Genomic DNA, 14,848 nt, shown 5'->3' with positions numbered 1-14,848 from the left:
ATTAGCGACTCCAAATTGTCCATAGGTATGAATGTGAGTGTGAATGGTTGTTTGTCTATATGTGCCCTGTGATTGGCTGACGACCAGTCCAGGGTGTACCCCGCCTCTTGCCCGAAGACAGCTGGGATAGGCTCCAGCACCCCCTGCAATTCTCATGAGGAAAAAGCGGTAGAAAATGAATGAATGAATGAATTATGTTGTGTCATTTTTTTTGGCTAAAACGATATGATGCCAGCTAATTATCAGTGATAGATACTGCATGGAGAAAAGGTGGAATTAAATAAGATTGGCTTCTTCCTTCTCTGTTTTGGACGTATTGCATTGTGCTAAATTGTCACTAGTAAGCCACGTTTGAAACATGTAAAGCGTCACATATCATACTTTCATGACATTGGTTGAAATGTAGTGAATCAGGAAATTCTTCAGTTTCCTTACAATGAACGTGGAGCATCAAGTCGGCAAGACATGCAGAGTAATCTGTCCTCTTACAAATGCCTCAAAGGGGCTATTGAACTGTGTGATCAGCACCGTTGTGATCCAGCCTGTGGTCAGAGGTTTTACACGAGCAGGTGAACACTGTGAACATCAAAAGAAGCCACCCGGAGTGCGTACCAACACGCTACAACAATGTTGAGGGTAATGTCGAGCCTATCTAATTATCCGTGCAGCAGAGCAGAAGCTCAATACAGTACATGGCATGCGTTTGACCGGGCCGCGTGTTTGAACCCTACACCTAAGGGTTGAGCAATCTTTTGAGAGTTTCCTCTGACGTTTATTGCAGGGATGTTTAGTTCAAGTTACCTCAGCTGCGTCATTAGAAATATCAGCTTTGAGCGTAGCTCTGAGTTTTACAGCGTACGCTTAACTAGCATGGGATTGCTTGTTTTTTTTAAGACCTTTTTTAGACGCTGCATTGATTTTTGCTGAGGATGGTGCTTTTCATTAATCTCGCCGGGCATTCAAAGGGCGCCTGCAAAGCTTGCAGACATTGGATAAAGTCGCATTCGGCATGTTGGATCCTCTGATGTTTGATCCCAGAGGTCCTCTAATCTTTGCATCATCCCGCTTCCATCGTTAGCTTCCAGCTAAGAAGCGTTTTCAGCCCACCGTGGAGCTCCAGCCTGTTTGGACTTCGACATGTATCTGTGTGGGATGCCTGCGGGTATTTTCATGGCAGTTGCTTTAATGGCCAATCAGGGTTTGGGTTTTGAAGAGCGTTCTGTGGTGTGTACTGGACATTGCCCCCCCCCCTCCCCCCCATGGTGTGACGTTGGTGCTCTTGACTTTGAAGAGAAGACAGAAGAAATTGACCACTTCAGCATTAATCCAACACTTGAAGTGAATGAACGTGTGAAACAGTCCTGCCAAGTGGGGGTGGGGGGGTCCCCGTGTCCTTGTTTCTTATACTATTTCTAGTAGCTGGTCAAGTCAATCCCATATAAACACTTCTAGCTGCTTATTGGTCAAGCTGGAGGTTCAAGATACAAGGCTGGACCTCCATTCATGCATCCGTCGAGGATCGCAGTCTCAATAGGGAATCTCAGACTTCCCGCTTCCTGGTCACCTCTTTCAGTTTTCAATTCCTTCTCGGGTACACTGAGGCGTCCCCAGGCCATCTGTGAGACATAATCCTTCCTGAGTCTTGGGGACCTCCTCCCGGGTTGGGCATGCCCTGATCACTTCACCTTGGATGCCTCTAGGATTCTCGGTTATCTTTTTGTGTCTGTTTCTGCCGTATGAAGTGTTGAACCGGCCACCCCAAAACAAGCTGATGCAGCAAAAAATCCTCTCCAAAGCGTGCAGAGAGAAGTGGCCAAGGTGACAGGAGGCTTCGTGCTTAGCTTAAGGCCTCCCGTAATCTCTTGGCGCTGATCTTGGCTTCTGGGCTTCATCTACTTCCTGGATTCTCCTCTCAACTTGCCGCAAATAGCGAGGGGCAGATGGAGACAATGAACAGGAGAGGACAATGTGGCGAGCAAAACTGCGAGCCCGAATAAGAAAGAGACAGTTGGTTGTCCTGAAGACAAAAAGAGCCAAATGGTGATATGTTGCCATGAACAGATTGGGGATGAATAGTAGCATGACAGTAGGAAACAAAACCGAGGCAACACTGCAGTGGAGAGATAAGGCTCCTTGTGTGAAGGTATGAGCATAACAAGAAGATGCTCTTTCTCACACTGAACAGGCTTTTCTCGCTTCATTTTTTTTTCTTTATTTATTTGTGAGCAAGGTGGCTAAAAATACCGGCGAGTCGCCGTAATTCTCAGCTTTAGAAAACACCGATCGCCCATCAGCGAGTAAGACATCCAAAGAGTCGCGGCAGCTCCATGCAAATGCTATCCCGTCCCACAAGGGGGAAATGTGTTTTGCTAAATTGCTGGCGGAGCTGCAGGTCGATGTGTGCTAATTATTTATTTATTTAATTTTGCATCTTGCACATCCTGTTGATATTTAAATTATAAATGAATCTGCCAGATGAAAACACACAATAACTATACAAATAAGCAATGTTCCATCCCGTTGGCCACGTTTATGGCATCACGTCTCCCGCATTTGCATTTGGCGATGAAATTCTCTAAATTCATTACTATTTAATATGTTTACATTGCTCATAGATCTAGTTTCCCGGAGCTCTTGGGGAATGAACATGCATCGTAAGTGAGCGCTGTTTCTCCACCAGAAGGAGATGCCATCAACCAGCCGCTCGGCTCTTTGGGAGTTTTACTGGAGAGAAGCAGTCGTCGCAGTAATAGTGGAAGTGGTAGCCATGAGGGAGATGGGAGTATAAAAGGGTGGAATGGAGCCTTTTGGATGACATGTTTTATTGATTCACGTGTGCGCGGCAGGAGCATTAAGAGCGTGCGTGCATGGCAGCGCTGCCTTCCGCCACCGAGAGGACGTCACTAGCTTCACTTGGGTCAGTGAACACGTCGGGCTTGGCAGTCATAACTTTGGCAGGCACGATAGTGTGAATGTGACACCCTTCTTGTATTACAAGACATGGTAACAGTGTTTTTGGAATGAGCACATGGAGTACACACACGTGTGACCACGCCTAAATTTGCTTTATGAGATCCCCTACTGTATAATCGGAATAGTTTGGGATATTGATTGATATGAATTATTACTAAGTCGCATTACCTATTTTCTTGGGATATTCTTTGAAAACCAGTTGACTTCGTCAATTCCAAGGGCCCTTGACTGACAGGGGCCCTCAAAAAAAATAAATAAATAATTGCTATCTGGTTTGACTTATCTGCATGACACTTTGTTCCTGGCAATGTGTTTTGTTTTTTTTTCCATGTGGCGGCAGCCCTGCGTACAGTAGAACATATATGCTCAACTCAAACCAAAACGTACTCTAACCAAAAAAATGTCCCCATAAGAAATAAGAACACCTTTTGATAATTTTACGATTCTAGTTTCTACACGTACAAAAACATTTGAAATGCATACAAATGACGAAGGGTTCAAGAAGAGATAAGTGACTTTAGCCTTGATTGAAGACTTAATTGTTGATAAACACCGCTAAGAGGCAGCAAGATCCACACAGACATCACGTTTGTGTGTGGTTTTTTTTTTTCATTTCAATCGTGCTTCTGGCCTTCTTTGTCAAAATGCTGGCACTTAACTTTCCCCAGAAACTTAATTTACACAGCCGTGATCAATAAAAGCAGAGACTTGTGGTGTAACTGTATTAGCTAGCAAATAACTACAGAGTCAACTGCTGATGACATCATAGACAGCAGGCTGCAAGAACGTTTTGTGATAAAACTACATTAAGGACACATTGGGGTGCACGCAGTGTATTCATCATCTGATAAGATGTTGTATGCTAACCGGGAAAGGTACAAAGTACATTAACCAAGGCAAAAACTGTACATACATTTTTGACGTAAACGAAATATACACTATCGGGTATACACTAACCAAGGTTTCGCTGTAAAAGAAGAGATTTGATTTTGCCGTTGCGCACCGCACCGCACAGGAACATGTTTGATCCAATATGACCAAATTCCCAATTGGTGGATGAAAATGTTGACTGGTCAATCAAATAACAATAGTGTAACTTTGAGCTAATTGAGTCGTCTCGGTAGAATATCCTTCAAAATCGACGGACTTGTTTTTCTGACATGTTGGACTTGAATTTTTGCCTTTCGTTCAAGGTTCGCCACAGTGAGGCAATCACTTGAATGGTTTTGTCTTAGTAGCAACTCATGACTTGTTAGGTATGCACTGTTGGGCATAATCTAGTCTCAGCTTTAACAATCCGTCTTATTCCTTGTCCATATTGGGTTACCGTCACAATAATTTCATTCGATGATGCAATGCAAAGCGCAAAATGTGTTTACATGTGTTACTTCCAGAAGATTCCTTTTGGATTCCTGCATCCGATCTAATGACTTTAGAAGCCTCTCCGCCTCCGCTCACATGTTACCATGCAAAATCTGACCTGAAACTGCGTTTGTCAGGTTGTTAGTGTGCTTTATTCATGAGTTACGAGGAGTTGGGGTTGTTTTTTTTTTTTAATGCTGATTATGCAAAACACACACTCGTGTCGGCAGGAAGTGTTGTTGTGTGTGTGTGGGAGGGTGTCAAGCGAGTTACAAAGCCTAATTAAGGTTGTGTATCACTGCAAATAAAATCAGTGTTCTCCAGATGTCTTCATATGCTACATTATGTCTTTATTTTGGCTATTATGGTAAAAATATAGGTCTCTTATTATTTTTGGTTCGTATTTTGACTGTTTCAGGCCATTCAAACTATATTTTCGGACAACCAATATGTAAAGGCAATGAGAGGTAGAACACAACCTTGCATGAAATTTTCAGGTCAAATAATACGATGGTGGACTGTGCTCATTGATCTTTGTGGCCTAATAAAACTGCATGGTCCTGTGAGAAGAGGAGGAAGATGTGGTTATGTGTGTCTGGGAGAATTGTCTCCACTGGAGTAAGGACACAAGTTTGAGGAAGGCATTAATGAATAAAAGATGCTTGCTCAGCAGCATTAACCAGAAAGGAGGAAGACGGGACCTAACTTTAAAAGCACAGCACTCTCATAATGCATGCTCCATCACTCATTAGAACACTATTGACTCGCGAACCGCATCCTCTGGAATTACACCCATTCGGAAGAAGAATCTAACAATAATGGCTCGTTATTTCTTCCCTTTGTCTCACACTGTGATCGTTTTCACTCGTCACGTTCTCTCAAGCAGCCACGCCTTGTGAATTACCTCCAAATGTCCTTGCTGCCCTCAAAGCCCGTTTTAGCGACTAATTTGTGACTTTTTTGTACTCAAATAAAAGGAAAAATCACTCAAATAAACAAACATGGTTGGTGTGCAACAATGAAGTGCTGGATAAGCGGTATTAAAAAATGGATGGCTGGATGGTAGAATCAAGTTAGAGCATGATTAACATTCATTTCCATTATATTTGATCTGTTTTACCTCACATTTTTCTAGGTGATAACCTTCTCTGATCATAATCACTGTGGTTGTAAGATTGTATAAGAGGGGAGGAGGCTTCCACATAGCCACCACGGGCAGAATGGGACCTACGACCTCCAACATTTCAAACCACTGTGCTTGCACCCCATTACGACTGATAACGACCATTTAATGGGCTGATAAAATAAGATCTGCTGGTGGCGAAGACATTCCTGGGTGTGAATTCTTGGGCTGCGGCGCTCTCCAAGCCCGGGGTGTTGCTTTCTCATCAGCTTCCTGGCAGGGAACATCCATTTCCCCCGCACCCCTTTTCACTGCTACGACCTTCACATCTGTCAGGGCCTCCTCGAGTCACTTTCACGTCTCGTGCGCTGCTATATCACGGCACTCGTGGACGTTGCAGGTAGCCTCAGCCACAATCTCTGTGACAAAGAAGCTCAATTATGAGCTGTGGAAATGCAAACTGGTGTTTTGTGCATTTTCTGTAGCTAAACCGTCATAGTTGCGTATCCCTAGACCTATCGATTATAAATGTTTATATCACATTGTTGGGCTACATGACAAAAGAGTATCAACAGCGCCGTAGAGAGATTAGCACTGATGTATAGTCTGAAGGTACTTCCATTTTTGGTGGGAGTGACCGGGATGGAAAGGATTAGAAACAAACAGATCAAAGAATCAGCCCATGCTTGACATCTGGGAGACAAGGTCATAGAGGTCAGATTGAGACGGTTTGGCCATATTAGACGGAGGGATGGTGATGATATTGGTAGAACAATGATGGCGATGAGGCTGCCTGGGAGGAGAAGAATAAGACCAAAGAGGAGTTTGGAGGTTGGAGTGGCTGAGTAAGATGAAAAGAGAACGTGTGATGCGCTATGGTGACCTTTTATAGGACAAGCCTAAACTAAACAAAGTTTCATTATGCTTTACTATCATGTATTTATTCATTATCATTATTTATTTATTATTAGAACAAATGACGTGTACATCTGACAAGAGTATCAACAGCGCCATAGTGAGATTAGCACTGACGTATAGTCTGTAGATGGCCACTCTGACCAACAAACAGGACACAGAGCTGGAAGTGGCAGAGCTGAGGGTACTTCCATTTCCGGTGGGAGTGACCGGGATGGAAAGGATTAGAAACAAATAAATCAGAAAAACAGCCCATGCTAGACGTCTGGGAGACAAGGTCATAGAGGTCAGATTGAGATGGTTTGGCCATGTTAGACAAAGGGATGGCGATGAGGCTGCTAGGGAGGAGACCAAAGAGGAGTTTGGAGGTTGGAGTGGCTGAGTAAGATGCAAAGAGAACGTGTGATGCGCTATGGCGACCATTTATAGGACAAGCTTAAACCAAACAAAGTTGAATTATGCTTTACTATCATGTATTTATTGTATTATTATCATTATTTATTTATTATTTGAGCAAATGACGTGTGACGTTAGCAAATGTGCAGGCGAATGCGGAAGTCACGGCTCCCGCTAATGCTTGAAAACCCTCTTCTCCCATTAGTCTCCTGTTTGGGAACACTTGGCCTTCCCAATAAAGTACATAATGGGTTTGTGTGCACTTTCTGCACACAATGCAAATTAATTCTTGTTTGCCCAAAAGGCTCATTATGTACACATTTCTCCCCCAAAGACTGAATGGACCGGAGAGGTCACAAGATTAATGAAACACTCACTGATATCTTTAATTGCTTCTCAGTGTCAAATGAATTGTTGTGCTCCTCTAAATTGGTTTTTGTTTTGTCATTGTGAACTATCCCACAGCTTCTTTTTTTTAATATTTTATCGTATTTACCCGTCGTTTGCGCTAAAGTTGCACAAATCTCATTAAAGTGAAAGAGCCGCACAAAAGCAGTCATTTACAGTGTGTCTGTAGCAACACGTCGTTATTTTCATTAGACTGTACGCCCGGATGGCTGCAGATCTTCCAGGCGTTGTTATTGCAATGTCACTATATTAGCATTTCAATTCAGCCTTCCCGCAGACATTAACTTGGTTAATATATAAGCTCAATGATTTTCTATCACGCTGCGTCCACCGGAGAGACACTTCTACGCAAATATTCCACTTTCTTTATTTCTTGCTCCATTTGCTAGCACCTCAATCAGGAAGTAATTGTGCTGCGGACCGCTGAGGCAGAAAGCAAACACTTGGTTTTTCAGCTTCTACATGTGGCTAGCTGGAGAACTTCGGTAAATTATTCACATTCACAAATGATTCTTTTTTTTGTGCTTTTGTGATTCATTAAATGGTAATAACTGAATTCATGAGGTTTTATTCCTTCCATACCAGAAACATCCACCCATCCATCCATTCTCGTTGGCGTTTAATCCTCATTAGGGGACTTTGGGGTACACCCTGGACTTGTCACGAGCCAATCACAGGGCACATATAGACAAACAACCATTCAGATTCATACCAATGGACACTCCAATAAACCCAACATGTGTTTGGAATGTGGGAGGATGCAGGAGTACCTGGAAAAAACGTACACACGCAAGCAGAACATGCAAACTCCACACAGATGGAGATTCAAACTCAGATCTTCCATTTACTTCCTCATGAGAGCATGGCCAGCATGCTAACCAAACCTGCAATAATAGTCTGTTGTTTTGGCAGTCAAATCTGATGCTGGGGCGGCACGGTGGTGGAGTGGTTAGCACGCACACCTCACAGCTAGGAGGACCAGGGTTTGATTCCACCCTCGGCCATCTCTGTGTGGAGTTTGCATGTTCTCCCCGTGCATGCGTGGGTTTTCTCCGGGTACTCCGGTTTCCTCCCACATTCCAAAAACATGCTAGGTTAATTGGCGACTCCAAATTGTCCATAGGTATGAATGTGAGTGTGAATGGTTGTTTGTCTATATGTGCCCTGTGATTGGCTGGCCACCAGTCCAGGGTGTACCCCGCCTCTTGCCCGACAACAGCTGGGATAGGCTCCAGCATCACGACCCTCATGAGGAAAAGCGGTAGAAAATGAATATTCAAATTTACTTAAATTCATATTGTTTAAATGACAATATACAATATCAATACAATAAAAATAAGTACTAAACGAATACATAATAAATAAATAGATAGGATAAATAGAATTAATGATGAATTCAATTTCAATTTGGCAATCAGCACCAATGGTGATATGACAAATTAATAATTAAACATTGGAAAATTAAAAAAAAAGTCCAGGGTGTACCCCGCCTCTCGCCCAAAGACAGCTGGGATAGGCTCCAGCACCTCCCTCCCACGACCCTCGTGAGGAAAAAGCGGTAGAAAATGAATGAATGAAATCTGATGCTTGTGTGTCTCACCTAACATTACATTAAAAATACTGACACCCAGTGACCTATATAGAGGACTACATATCATCACGTATTTGAATGCATCTTCTGAATACTGTTGTTTTTTCGTTCTTCTGCCACTAAAACCAGTAACACATATGGTGCTTATGTTTAAAGTGGCCTATAGTTGTGGCCTATAGTAAAAGCTAAGCCATTTTTATTCCATTTCTCTTCATGGTTCCACTGGGTTGAGTCTTAAGAATTGGTGAGGTGTACTGAACTGGAAATTCCACCACTGTTCCCTTAATAAATATTCTGTCTTGTACCAGCTCAGTTTCCAGCATGAGGCTGCACACCTCTCTCCAGAAGCGTCTCACACTCTTCTCTGCTGTGATTTAAAAAAAAAAAAAAATCTCACTTTAATCACACATTCACTGTTTGTGCTCTAAAAAAAATCCTTTTTAGTGTGGCCTACATATTGTCTTTTTTCAACTTCCCAAAAACTGTGCGCTGCAAAGCTCCCAGTGGGGAATGTGACGCTGTTTACAAGACTGCTCCAGATATTTTATTGAAGCACTATTATTGCAATCAGGCTTTGTCCCCATGTTAGAGCATCGTCACCTATTTCCATGCAAGAATAGAACCAGTCCAGCTGCCCCTGCATCAGCTTTAGTGCCAACATGAGCTATGGACTCTCTTATGGTGTTGAGCTCATTTAAGTAAGTCGTGAAGAAACCCCTTAATTGTTTGGAATTTTGCCCCACCCCACAAAAAATTACCTTTGACTGCAGATGAGATCCTGTCCTTTGTGTTACATTCACCTTTCGGTCGGGTCTGGAACCAATTAACTGCAGTAAACAAGGGATGACTGTACGCTTTCTAAATGACAGTCATTGAATGACCTACAAAAAAATGGATGAAAGGTTTTCCCGCCCGCAGGTGCATTACATGTTTCACGGCTTTGCCATTTTCTCGCTCGCTGTCAAACAGTCTGTAAACGACATTGAAATAACTGCGCAGCATTGCACAAAAAGTGTGTATCTGCGCCTCCGCATTGTGTCGTTACGCTCAGACGACGAGGTCGTTTGATGTTTGCGCCTGCGAGGCTCCGCCATTCTGATCAAACTGTGTCGTATTGTCTCGTCGCTAAATGTTTGGCGCGATGAAGACAATAGACATGTGAACGGAGTCTCGCCTGCTTCCAAAGCCAACGGCGCTTTGAGTGTCCCGTGAGGGCTGCGGGCGCTCGCTCGCACGGCAACACACAGCCTTTCAGGCCCGTCAATTATTGAGGCTGCCGTTCGCCTTCAGGGACCTCAGGAGAAATCAGCATGATGAATGCAATCAGAAGGCAGTGGGAAAAAATACAGGCATGAATGGCAATTTTTCACTGTGCTATTTCTGCATTTGACTTTTGGGGATAAAAAGTGATTTGAATGTAACTTATAGAAAACTGTCCCTGTCCCTGAATGCATCGGTCCACAATGGAGCCCCATTTTGGAGGACTCCATTTTATTATGAATTAGCATGAATGATTCAGCAGCGATAACTAGTTCAACACACAGTGAAACAAGAGCAGTGTTTTTGTCTCTCATTGAACTTTTATAAGCCGGCTAACGGATGAGACTTTGATGCACCGCATAGATTCTGCCGAGACACGAAATAACCCTGCAGAGTCAAGTTTTTGGGGTAGCCCCTCAGTGGCTTCCCTACGCTGGAGCTGCAATTCACAAAAAGTAGCATCGTTTAAAGTTTGCAAACATTGTCTGCTGAAGAGGAAGTGCCAAATTCCAAGGTTAGTTAGATTAGAATGTGGACTCTTTGTTAAGTTTCAAGGTTCTTTAAACCACATTAGAGACCACATGAAGTCTCAAGGGGACTTTGCACTTAATCATGGACTGAATTCACCTTTATTGTGACATAAATACATAATAATAATAACACATTTTGGCCATTATTGTTGGGGACTAGTTGTTTACCTTGATGTGTTCTGTTCTTTCCTTGAAGGATTACAGTAGTAGGACGTTTGGCCAATGACAAGCTTAGAACTAATCGGCGTCCTCTATTGTGATGGGGCGTGGCTTAGATGTGTTAGCAATGGCGCCTTATTGTACTACGACCAGCCGTCGCTCATTCATAACGATATAGGATTCAATGTTAAAATATGGAATCCATTCATTTTCTACCGCTTATCCTCACGAGGGTCGCAGGCATGCTGGAGCCTATCCCAGCTGTCTTCGGGTGAGAGGCAAGGTATACCCTGGACTGGTCGCCAGCCAATCACAGGGCACATATAGACAGTACTTTTTGTAATTCAAGCATAGAAAACCTCAAAGCTTTTACTTCTCACTTAAATAAAACACTTCTCACTTCTGCAGAAACTTTTTTCACTCTACCATGTTGGATATACCATGCTTGTCTTCATGCAGTGTTAAAGTAATATAATGTAAGCCAATGTCTCAATGTTTTTTTTTGTTTTTCATTACTGCCACCCGGTGACCAGAATACTACATAACACTTGTATTTCATTATGTTTTGACGAGGACTGTCAAAATGACTCACGCATCCTGTTTGAGGAAGCAGCAGTCACCAGGGAGCAACGAGCGAGAGCAAATATTGAGCAGATATTGACACACCAAGGGGTATTTTTATTGGTTAAAAAAAATAATAATAATCGTAGTCGACTTGCCATAGACAATGGAGAAGGTACTGAAGTACTGCTGGTATTTTTTTTATTGTCATTTATACAGTGGTACCTTGGCATACTAGTGTACAAACTGCTAGTTAATTGTAGAGGTAAAGTATCTTAGATACATGTATCTTCTGCAGCGTATGAGAATGTCAGAAGGTGCGTTCAAGCAGACTGGGACATTTCGCTGCTGTAATTAAACATTGAAAAACTGGGGGATTTCGCTCTTTTGCTCGCATCGGTGTGTCGCATCGCTTAGCTATTCCTCTTCCTCCAGTGGTAATGATACTTGCTCGCTGGCTTGTTATTTTTGGTGGTATTTAGTTTTATTTAATTTATATTATTTTATTAATTTTTATTTATGAATTTATAAAGACGCAATATTACATCAACGCATATGGTAGCTCTCAAATTGTTACTATCTTTTTGGCGTTTCGTGGCTCATGTGACAATTTTTTTTTTTTCAAAACAGTGTTTGATGTTATCTGCACATGATGGATTGGTTATGCATTTGACTTTATTAATCTCATGGGAAAACAGGAATAACTGTTTTTTGATTTCCATTTCCAGTAAAAGAGGTAAAAATATGTCTTTATTATAAAAAATAGTAAAATAAACTGCCAACTAGGCTTTTTCATTTTTGTATTGGATCTAATTGGATTGGTTACCTAATGTTGGCAGCGGTAGACGTGTGGTAGAACAATACCGTTTGAATAATCACGTAAATAAATGACCACATTTCTCACAGCAGGGTTTGTTGGTAATAAAACGTGACAACGTGCAAGCACGCCTTCCTTTTAATGAGAACACCAGCCGACATCATAAACTCGCATTATGCCCCGGACACCGGGAATTAATGAAGACACACAACCTAAGCACCTTTCACCTTATATATCGGGTCGGCGTTACGACTTGTTTGACTATAATCCAGACGCATCAGGCCCCTCCCCCACATGCCAGCAGTGCCATACATTTGAGTGGAATTGGCTATGGGCTGCTTTAAAATAGGACCCAGGGTGTGTGGGCGTGGAGGCATGTATAGCAGGATGGAGCTGTGGGTTAATTTAGCTGTTCTCAGCAGGTTGTCTTGAGGGAGCTGCTAATGTGGGCGGTGTGTGTGTGTGGATCCACTTTCCACCATGTTTCCTTTCCTAGCCAGCATCCTCGCTGCTGACCTTGGCATCCTTAATTTCTCCCAATAGTGTCCCTCACCTTCTTTTTCCTCTCCTTGCAAAAGGAGATGCTAACGTCTCCTGCTCGCTCCTCCTTTTTGAAGGAGATCCAGGTGCCAATGTTTTTCGGAGAAGGTCTACAACCGGATTTTCGCAGCATCACTTCATAACCGATTAGAAAAAATTAGTTATGAGTTAATAACATTTTCTGGTTGAATATAACCTATTAGTAGTAAATAATAGCATATTTTAACTAAAATACAAATATAAGATATGCAGAAGACATTGTGATGGCATGTACTATTATAAAGTGGCCACTAGGTGTCAGTAATGTTACTGTGATGATCTGTGATACACACAACCTTCAGAATTGATCGACAAAAGGCTTTCCTTGCTATTAATATTGCTTATTATTATTATTATTATTATTATTGGGGTTGCACGGCGGTCAAGTGATTAGCGCGCAGACCTCACAGCTAGGAGACCAGGGTTCAATTCTTCCCTCTCTGTGTGGAGTTTGCATGTTCTCCCCATGCATGCGTGGGTTTTCTCCGGGTACTCCGGTTTCCTCCCACATTCCAAAAACATGCTAGGTTAATTAGCGACTCCAAATTGTCCATAGGTATGAATGTGAGTGTGAATTTTTGTTTGTCTATATGTGCCCTGTGATTGGCTGTACCCCGCCTCTCGCCCAAAGACAGCTGGGATAGGCTCCAGCACCCACGCGACCCTAGTGAGGATAAGCGGTAAAAAATGAATGAATGAATTATTATTATTACATCACAGCAGGCACAGTAATCCCTAACACTGGCTCCTGATGCGGTGGTAAACCCACACTGAGCTTAAAAAACTCAACTCTGAACCCCAAACTTTACTTCCTGTTCACACTCTGCAGCACCGAAACACATTTACAGCAACACACTTCTCACTTTCTCATATTATATTTAATACATTGGGTAATGTGAGTGCAAAGGTGACTATAGGGGTGTTATTTCATGTCTAGAGGGCTCTAGTTATTTAAAAAAATGTATACAAGTTATAAAAAGCTCAACTCTATGCAAAAATGTCATTTATAATTTCATTTATAAATAAGGTCTCCTACTTAATGAGTGATTTTTGAATCACGCCACCCCCCACCCCCCCACTACACTGTGGGGGACCCGTCTCTCTATTTTGAGAAGAAAAGAGTACTGACAAAAAGCTAAATATTAAACTATGTTCAGGAAGACATTCATTGATCTTTCTATTGATGCCGTTTCAGCTACTAGGGGGTTCCTTTGCATGGTATTTGGGCATTGCTATGGTATGCTGTGATGCATTAACCAGTGTTTTATTGCAGCTTGCAGCCAGGCGGGTGATTAATTCTGCTCTTTCATAAACAAGACATATATTTCTATAACGCGGTGCCATCTCTCAAGCGAGGATCAATGATGTTCATTCATGTTGTCATGTGACATGACATGGCGCACAGTGAGAGGCTGATGCAGGCTTCCTGTACGCTGACACACAAAGCGTTGATATTGCATGTGCTGATGGAAATGTCTCTTTTTGTGTTTCAGATTCCATCTGTTTGGGCAGCCATATTCACATCGGTGCTTCTCCACCACGAAGGTACGTGTATCGCTGAATAAAACGTGTTCTCTGCAGGGGTAACAGCGTGCATCATTGGTTAGAGATTTTGGTAACCGCTTGCAGGCCGTGACTATTGGCGCTGAATAGACTCAGAGGTCAAGGAGCAGGTGCTTGAAAAAGAGGCTATGGAGTCAAGATAGTGGAGATAGTATACTATAGTTAGTCTATTTTTCATCTACGAGGAGAGTAGCATGGTGCTGGCACACGCACATACCCTGATTCCCTGTGAAAGATGGCTCTTATGTATTTAAATGCACCTGCAGGTACGCCGACGATGGCGGCTCACTCTGTGGGTGGCTCTTCAAAATAGGCCAACAGAACACGCTGTTCTTCTCACATTCATCTTATTTGAATCTGCCCACAGTCGCTGCAGATTAGAGCGCCGCTCGCAAGTCAGGCTTTTAAAGAGATGCGGGATAAAGAATTAATGAATGTTAGACTTTTGGCTTGCCAGCGTTACTGTACGTGACTCCACACTGCTGCCATAATAATCACAACATCTCCTTGATGATGATGCACGGATTAGCATCTTTAATGCTGCTGTTCTTATACACAAGTACATTAAGTCATATGTTTGTGAAATGCATTATGTATGCTGGTGGCCATTG

General features: G+C 42.6%; 1 protein-coding gene across 3 annotated transcripts in view; it reads left to right on the top strand.

Annotated features, from left to right (window-relative positions):
• lingo2 (leucine rich repeat and Ig domain containing 2) overlaps positions 1-14,848 on the top strand; it is a 228,782-nt gene that overhangs the window by 54,635 nt on the left and 159,299 nt on the right. For all 3 annotated transcript variants that reach the window (XM_058054395.2, XM_058054378.2, XM_058054368.2), the window contains one exon: positions 14,168-14,219. The gene's annotated coding sequence lies outside the window, so the exon portion shown is untranslated. The remainder of the gene's footprint in view (positions 1-14,167; positions 14,220-14,848) is intronic.

The sequence above is a fragment of the Doryrhamphus excisus genome, linkage group LG23, assembly GCF_037039965.1.
Source record: "Doryrhamphus excisus strain RoL-2023G ecotype Guam linkage group LG23, RoL_Dexc_Guam_v1.1, whole genome shotgun sequence".
Taxonomy (NCBI): domain Eukaryota; kingdom Metazoa; phylum Chordata; class Actinopteri; order Syngnathiformes; family Syngnathidae; genus Doryrhamphus; species Doryrhamphus excisus.
This window is presented reverse-complemented; position numbering and strand designations above follow the sequence as displayed.